This window comes from Mustelus asterias, chromosome 16 (assembly GCF_964213995.1).
Source record: "Mustelus asterias chromosome 16, sMusAst1.hap1.1, whole genome shotgun sequence".
In the NCBI taxonomy this organism is placed as follows: domain Eukaryota; kingdom Metazoa; phylum Chordata; class Chondrichthyes; order Carcharhiniformes; family Triakidae; genus Mustelus; species Mustelus asterias.
This window is the reverse complement of record NC_135816.1, coordinates 37,625,117-37,633,396: the sequence shown is the minus strand read 5'-3', so window position 1 is coordinate 37,633,396 and position 8,280 is coordinate 37,625,117. Positions and strand designations below refer to the sequence as shown.

Sequence of the window (8,280 nt, the reverse complement as noted above, 5' to 3'; positions counted from 1 at the left end):
AGGCAGTTCGAGGGGGCTCTGCCTACTGAGATAATATGGGCTGAAATAGCAAAGGAGCGGTCATGTTGTTAGGAGTTGTCTGTAGGCCCCCAAATAGTAATAGAGATGTGGAGGAAGAAATTGCAAAGCAGATTATGGATAGGTGTGGAGGTCACAGGGTAGTTGTCATGGGTGACTTTAACTTTCCAAATATTGATTGGAACCTTTATAGGTCGAATAGTTCGGATGGGGCAGTTTTTGTACAGTGTGTGCAGGAGGGTTTCCTGACACAATATGTGGATAGGCCGACAAGAGGTGGGGCCACATTGGATTTGGTACTGGGAAATGAACCGGGCCAAGTGTTAGATTTGGTTGTGGGAGAGCACTTTGGAGATAGCGACCACAATTCGGTGTCTTTCGTTATTGCAATGGCGAGGGATAGGGCTGTACGGCAGGGCAAGGTTTATAATTAGGGGAGGGGTAATTATGATGCGATTAGGCAAGAATTAGGGAGCTTAAGATGGGAACAGAAACTGTCAGGGAAAGGCACAAATGAAAAGTGGAGCTTGTTCAAGGAACAAATACTGCGTGTCCTTGATAGAAATGTCCCTGTCAGGCAGGGAGGAAATGGCCAAGTGAGGGAACCATGGTTCACTAAGGAGGTTGAATGTCTTGTCAAGAGGAAGAAGGAAGTGTATGTAAGGATGAAAAAACAAGATTCAGTTGGGTCCATTGAGGGTTACAAGTTAGCAAGGAATGAGCTGAAAAAAGGGGCTTAGGAGAGCCAGGAGGGGGCATGAGAAGTCCTTGGCGGGTCGGATCAAGGAAAACCCCAAGGCCTTTTACTCTTATGTGAGGAATAAAAGAATGACCAGGGTGAGGTTAAGGCCGGTCAAGGACAGTAGTGGGAACTTGTGCATGGAGTCAGAAGAGATAGGAGAGGCAATGAATGAATACTTTTCAGTGTTCACCAAGGAGAGGGGCCATGTTTTTGAGGATGAGTGTGATACAGGCTGATAGGCTGGAGGAGGCGGATGTTCTGGGGGAAGATGTATTAGCAATTTTGAAAAACTTGAAGGTTGATAAGTCCCCTGGGCCAGATGAGATATATCCTCGGTTTCTTTGGGAGGCAAGGGATGAGATTGCAGAGCCTTTGGCTTTGATCTTTGGGTCCTCACAGTCCACGGGGATAGTGCCAGAGGACTGGAGAGTGGCGAATGTTGTTCCTCTGTTCAAGAAAGGAAATAGGAATGACCCTGGTAATTATAGGCTGGTTAGTCTTACTCCAGTGGTCGGCAAGTTAATGGAAAAGGTCCTGAGGGATAGGATTTACGACCATTTAGAAAGATGCAGCTTAATCCGGGATAGTCAACACGGATTTGTGAAGGGTAAGTCTTGCCTCACAAATTTGATTGAATTTTTTGAGGAGGTAACTAGGTGTGTCGATGAAGGTAGAGCAGTTGATGTCATATACATGGATTTTACTAAGGTGTTTGATAAGGTCCCCCATGGTTGGCTCATGAAGAAAGTAAGGAGGTGTGGGATAGAGGGAAATTTGGCTGATTGGATAAGTAACTGGCTATCTCATAGAAGACAGAGGGTGGTGGTGGAAGGAAAATTTTCAGACTGGAGACCAGTTACCAGCAGTGTACCACAAGGATCAGTGCTGGGTCCTCTGCTATTTGTGATTTTTATAAATGGCTTGGAGGAAGGGGCTGAAGGGTGGATCAGTAAATTTGCAGATGACACCAAGATTGGTGGAGTAGTGGATGAGGTCGAGGGCTGTTGTAGGCTGCAAAGAGACATTGATAGGATGTAGAGCTGGGCCAAAAAATGGCAGATGGAGTTTAACCCTGATAAGTGCAAGGTGATTCATTTTGGTAGGACAAATTTGAATGCGGATTACAGGGTCAAAGGTAGGGTTCTGAGGAATGTGGAGGAACAGAGATCTTGGGGTTCATATCCACAGCTCTGAAGGTTGCCACTCGAGTGGATAGAGCCATGAAGAAGGCCTATGGTGTGTTAACGTTTATTAACGGGGATTGAGTTTAAGAGCCTTGGGGTTATGCTGCAACTGTACAGGACCTTGGTGAGACCACATTTGGAATATTGTGTGCAGTTCTGGTCACCTCACTATAAGAAGAATTTGGAAGCACTGGAAAGAGTGCAAAGGAGATTTACCAGGATGCTGCCTGGTTTGGAGGGTAGGTCTTATGAGCAAAGGTTGTGGGAGCTAGGGCTTTTCTCTTTAGAGCGGAGGAGGTTGAGAGGCGACTTAATAGAGGTTTATAAGATGATGAGGGGGATAGATAGAGTGGACGTTCAGAGACTATTTCCTCGGGTGGATGTAGCTGTTACTAGGGGGCATAACTATAAGGTTCGTGGTGGGAGATATAGGAAGGATATCAGAGTTAGGTTCTTTACGCAGAGAGTGGTTGGGGTGTGGAATGGACTGCCTGCTGTGATAGTGGAGTCGGACACTTTAGGAACTTTCAAGCGGTTATTGGACAGGCACATGGAGCACACCAGGATGATAGGGAGTGGGTTTGGCACAGCATCATGGGCCGAAGGGCCTGTACTGTGCTGTACTGTTCTATGCTCTATGTTCTAAGATGTGGCAGTTAGGGGGGGAATTAGTGGAGTCAATGCATAGGATTACAGGGTGGGGAGGGTGTGGAAGGATGCTCTGTTGAAAAGTCACTGCAGCCTCAATGGGCTGAATGGTCTTCTGCGCTGTAGGGACGATTCTGTTGCATAACATGGCTGTTTTGGAATATTGTCCTTCACGTTGATCCAAGAAAGATGCTTGCAGTCAGAGGTGCTAATTGACAAATTGCAAAAAACAAGAAACTTGCACAAGTAGCCCAGACAGTTTCTGCTGCTGTATTGAAGCAGTAGTATATGCTGGAGTGGGTGGTTGGCAGAGCTACACTCTGGCTGGCCTCCATAGGGCTGCTCATTCCCCTCATGGGGCTGCACTCGGGGCTGGTCTGCTCACATCTCCCCCCCCCCCCCCCCCCTTGGGGCTGCACTCTGGGCTGCTCCCTCCCTCCATGGGGGCTGCACTCTGGGCTGCTCCCTCCCTCCATGGGGGCTGCACTCTGGGCTGCTCCCTCCCTCCATGGGGGCTGCACTCTGGGCTGCTCCCTCCCTCCATGGGGGCTGCACTCTGGGCTGCTCCCTCCCTCCATGGGGGCTGCACTCTGGGCTGCTCCCTCCCTCCATGGGGGCTGCACTCTGGGCTGCTCCCTCCCTCCATGGGGGCTGCACTCTGGGCTGCTCCCTCCCTCCATGGGGGCTGCACTCTGGGCTGCTCCCTCCCTCCATGGGGGCTGCACTCTGGGCTGCTCCCTCCCTCCATGGGGGCTGCACTCTGGGCTGCTCCCTCCCTCCATGGGGGCTGCACTCTGGGCTGCTCCCTCCCTCCATGGGGGCTGCTCCCTCCCTCCATGGGGGCTGCACTCTGGGCTGCTCCCTCCCTCCATGGGGGCTGCACTCTGGGCTGCTCCCTCCCTCCATGGGGGCTGCACTCTGGGCTGCTCCCTCCCTCCATGGGGGCTGCTCCCTCCATGGGGGCTGCACTCTGGGCTGCTCCCTCCATGGGGGCTGCACTCTGGGCTGCTCCCTCCCTCCATGGGGGCTGCACTCTGGGCTGCTCCCTCCCTCCATGGGGGCTGCTCCCTCCATGGGGGCTGCACTCTGGGCTGCTCCCTCCATGGGGGCTGCACTCTGGGCTGCTCCCTCCCTCCATGGGGGCTGCTCCCTCCATGGGGGCTGCACTCTGGGCTGCTCCCTCCCTCCATGGGGGCTGCACTCTGGGCTGCTCCCTCCCTCCATGGGGGCTGCACTCTGGGCTGCTCCCTCCATCTCTCTGGAGGACAATGGAAGCGACAAGGCTCCTGAACTGCAGTACAGAATGGGGCTGGCGTTACCTAGCAGCCAGCCCCTGGCCAATCAGCGCGGTGGGGCTGAGGCTAGGCCCCGCCCCCTCCCTCCCTGCTATATAAGGCGCTCATTAGGCAGGCCGTCAGTCTCCTGCAGTGTGTAGTGAAAGCAGTCGTTGCAACATGGCGCGGGAACAGCTCTGTAAGTTATTTGTTGGCGGGCTCAGCTTCGAGACGGTGGAGGGCAACCTGCGGAACCATTTCGAGCAGTGGGGGAAGCTGACTGACTGCGTGGTCGTCCAGGACACCATCACCCGGCGCCCCCGCGGCTTCGGCTTTGTCACATACTCTTCGCCGAGCGAGGCGGATGCTGCAATGGCCGCTAGGCCTCATGTCTTAGATGGCCGCACGGTGGATCTGAAGCGAGCTGTGCCCCGGGAAGACTCCAACAAGCCCGGCTTCAACATGAAGGTAAAGAAGATCTTTGTTGGCGGTATAAAAGAGAACCTTGGCGAGGATGATTTACAGAGCTACTTCTCAGACTATGGTATGATTGAGAAAGTAGATGTGATCTGTGACCGAGAGACTGGCAAGAAAAGAGGCTTTGCCTTTGTGTACTTCGATGACCATGATTCTGTTGATAAGGCGGTTATACAGAAGTACCACATGATTAATGGCTACCGGTGTGAAGTCAAGAAAGGTTTGTCGAAGGAGGAGATGCAGAGCGGAACTAGACCTCGCGGCCGAGCTGGCAGCTTTAGCCAGAGAAACGGCCGGAGTAATGGCAATTTTGGAAATGCAGCTGGGTATGGGGCCCAAGGCGGTGGAGGCGGCTACTACAATGATAGAGGAAGCCGAGGAGATGTCTATGGCGGTTATGGTGATGGGGGGTATCCTCGGCGCGATCGTTCCTTTTCAGGCGGAAGTTACGATCGAATTCGGGATTATGGGTTCGCGAGCTATGGTGGTGGCGAAAGAGGATACAATAATGAGAATTTCGATGACATGTATGACAATTTCGGGAGCTATTCCCCTGAGCCGTCCAACTATGGCCCCATGAGAGGAGGGGGTGGTATGGAGAAGTATGCTGGACCCTACAGGGGAGATTATGGTGTTAGTAATAGAAGCCGAAGCAGAGATTATGGAGGATATGCCTTTTAACATGCGCATGAATTTAATGTGTAAGGGGGAAGTATTTGATTTGTACACATGGCTCAAGCTAAAAGTGAATTGTGTGTAAACTGTGTAAGGGGGACGTATTTGATATGTACACAAGTAGCTGTAAAGCTACATAATGTATTCATCTAATCAAGGATAATTGTATACTTTTTTCACAATAAAAAAAATTCAGTTTACAGTCTGTCCAGTTAACTTGTAAGTCTGAAATTACTTATTAGGAGCATGAACATTTTAACCACCTGGGAAATTAACAAGTGACTACATCCATTTTAAGTCTTGTGAAAAGGCTTTACACAACCACTTTTTAATACTCTTGATAAATTTTAATGCTGAACAGTTTCAATTTCAGATCCCAAGTCTAAGCTCTAATTCGAGCCCATTTATTTTTGTATTGATATAGTTTTAACTTCAAAACTCCAGCTATGAAGATTCAGTCAAAGACATAGCAGAAGAGAAGCAGGAATTGTTTCTATTCACATTTAAGCATTTTTTGAAAAGTTACAAAAACACATGCAGAGTAACATTTTCATTGGGGGAGATCCCAAGTACATGTAATTTGAGGGTCAACTTATTTATGACCATGCATATCCAGTCTTCAACACAGATTTTAAAAAAAAGTGTATTTGAGAACTTGTCACATTCTGGATGTTACTTCCTGTCACTGAGCATTCTGGAAGTAATTCACATGGATGACATCAAGCACAAGGAAATTTGAGTTTTTGTGTGCTTTTGTTCTACTATAGAGCAAGTCTGAACTCCTGAGTTTTTTTGTTACTTATTTGGGAATACTCGCTGAGTTAGATTTCCCATTGCCTTTGTCACAATTTTAATTTGAGTACTTTCTCCTAACATTGTATGAATTAGGAGCGGGAATAGACTCTCAAAGCTCTGAGCTTGTTCTGCATTCAGTAGTTGATCTTCCTAAACTCCACTTTTCCACCCGTTTCCTATAATCTGATTCCTTAGTAGCACCAAAGAGCTATTGATTTCAGCCCTAAATAATGATGGCATCTACATGCCTCTGCAAAGAAAATTCCGAAGATTCACAACCTTTGAAGGAATTTCTCTCCTTACTGATTGATGCCTTCTCCTGAGATTTTTACCCAGCAAAATAATCTATCTATATGGCCCTTCAATATCCTGTGTTCAAAAGATCACATCTTGTTCTTCTGAGCCCCAGAGAATACAAGTCCAATTTACTGTGCCTCTAATCCATAAGAGCATACACTCATCTGAGGAATGAATCTCGTTGACCTTGGAGAGTCTGGAGCCTCCAAGTCCTAAATGGTCTGCAACTAAAGCTAAAATAGTGCAACTCATGAGCATTAATGCTTAGATTATCAATGCAGTACAAGAGCTGGTACTTTAAGAAATAGTCTCTGTTTGATGGAACTGTGGGGCCCTGAACCTAACCTATCTGATAGAGACAAGAATAGGGTCATGAGCTCTGGTTAATCAATCTAGAGGCAGTACCCTACTGAGTCAACTTACGACTGTAATGAGACGGTCACTTGGTGTAGCTGTCTAGTGAGGCTTGCAACTAATTCAAGGGCTTTGTATGTCCTGTGCATGTGTTGCATGTGTTTTTCCTTTTATGTAAACAGCCCCAAGGGGGGGGGGGAAAGTTCTCAAGCTATCAAAAACATCTTGCAGATAGTGAACTCCCCCAGTTCTGATATGGCAAACAGCATAGCTCAGCAAAGATGGAGGTGTTTTACAAATGGGAAATATCAGGACAAGATGTGTACAGTTAGCTCTTGTAAATGTTGTTCCATTGCACACTAGTTGCTGGATCTAGTGCTTATACTTCACTGATTATTTCCTTGCATATCTGTCATCTCAGTCCTTGCCTTTCACCCAGTTATGTTCTTTGCTTCCTACATCAGCCCAGCTCTTGCTAACATTGTCCCATCTCTTCCCTGCCCTTATTCCTCCTGGACTGACTCAGTTCTTTTTACCTCAAATTGGGCACTCACCACAGTAGCACTTGCTGCAAGCTCAATCCGAGTTTGCCATCCTAATTAATCCTAGAAAATTTCTTATGACGTCTAACTCTGATTTGCACCTTAGTTCACTACTGATTCTTGCACCTCACAGATCATAGCGTATGTGTGAAAATCCTATAGTGGCTTTTGCTCTTCATTTTGTAAGATGGTTTACTTCTCCCATTTCACCTTTAATTTAAAAAAAAAATGCATTTTTATAGCGCCTTAACATTACATCCAATTGAACATGAGTATTCACTTGAAATGAAGGAAAGGCAACAGCCAATTGTGGCAAAGTACAATTACACAAGTGACCAGATAATATAAATTCAATTAACTTAAATCTTCTAGCTTTATTTAAAAAAAACAACTTCCATTGTGACAAAGGACTGAATTGATGCAACTTATTTGATTCATTCTTCCAATTTAAAAAGCTAAAATCTGAAATTGTAACACAAAGCTGCTAGGTTGTCATAAAAACCCATCTGGTTTGTTAATTCCCTTTTTTAGGGAAGAAAATCTGCCACTCTTGCCCAGTCCTATATGTGAGTACAAACAAAGCAATGTGGTTGACTCTAACTGCCTTCTGAAATGGCCTTGCAAGGTACTCTATTGTATTAAGGTGATAACTCATCACTTTTTTTTGAAGAGTAGAATTGAAAATGGGCAATAAATGCTCACCTTCCCAGTGCTCTGCTTCCTGTGAATACATTCTTTAAAAAATTGGGTGGAAGAGAGTCTCGGTATACCATCTAATCCAAAAGGCTACACCTCCAGCAGTACTGAGCTGGTGTCAATCTCAATTTTGTGTTCCAAGTCTCGAGGGTGGGATTTAAAATGGTAACCTCCTGACATCCAGGTGAGAGCGCTCTCTTTTGTTCATATGATTAATTGCAGGCATTACATGACTTTTGTCCATGTGTTGTCTCCAGTGTACCTCTGGGTCCACCTTTGGTCCCTTTTTTTCATAGCTACATGCTACCTTTTGGTATTTTCTTCAACCACAGAGTCAGTTTCCAAATGTATGTTTATGATGTCCCCCACTCTTGCAGTCATCTTCATTAGCTGAAGGTTTTGGTCATGCACTCATCCTGATCACAAAATTCCAAATTCTCTTAATAGTCCTTTATTCTTTTGTGGGGTATGCATGTCACTAGCAAGATAGGCCATTTAAGAGTCAACATGTGGGCCAGGTGATTTCTTTCCCTAAAAGGGAATGAGTAAACTAGATTCTCTCTCGTTTACTGGGGTCA

The 8,280-nt window shown here is 46.9% G+C and overlaps 1 pseudogene across 1 annotated transcript; it reads left to right on the top strand.

Annotated features, from left to right (window-relative positions):
• Window positions 1–3,999: 3,999 nt before the first annotated feature.
• Window positions 4,000–5,229, top strand: LOC144505105 (heterogeneous nuclear ribonucleoproteins A2/B1 pseudogene; annotated as a pseudogene). Its single transcript, XR_013499769.1, has one exon. The product of XR_013499769.1 is annotated as a heterogeneous nuclear ribonucleoproteins A2/B1 pseudogene (transcript).
• The last annotated feature ends 3,051 nt before the right edge of the window (window positions 5,230–8,280 follow it).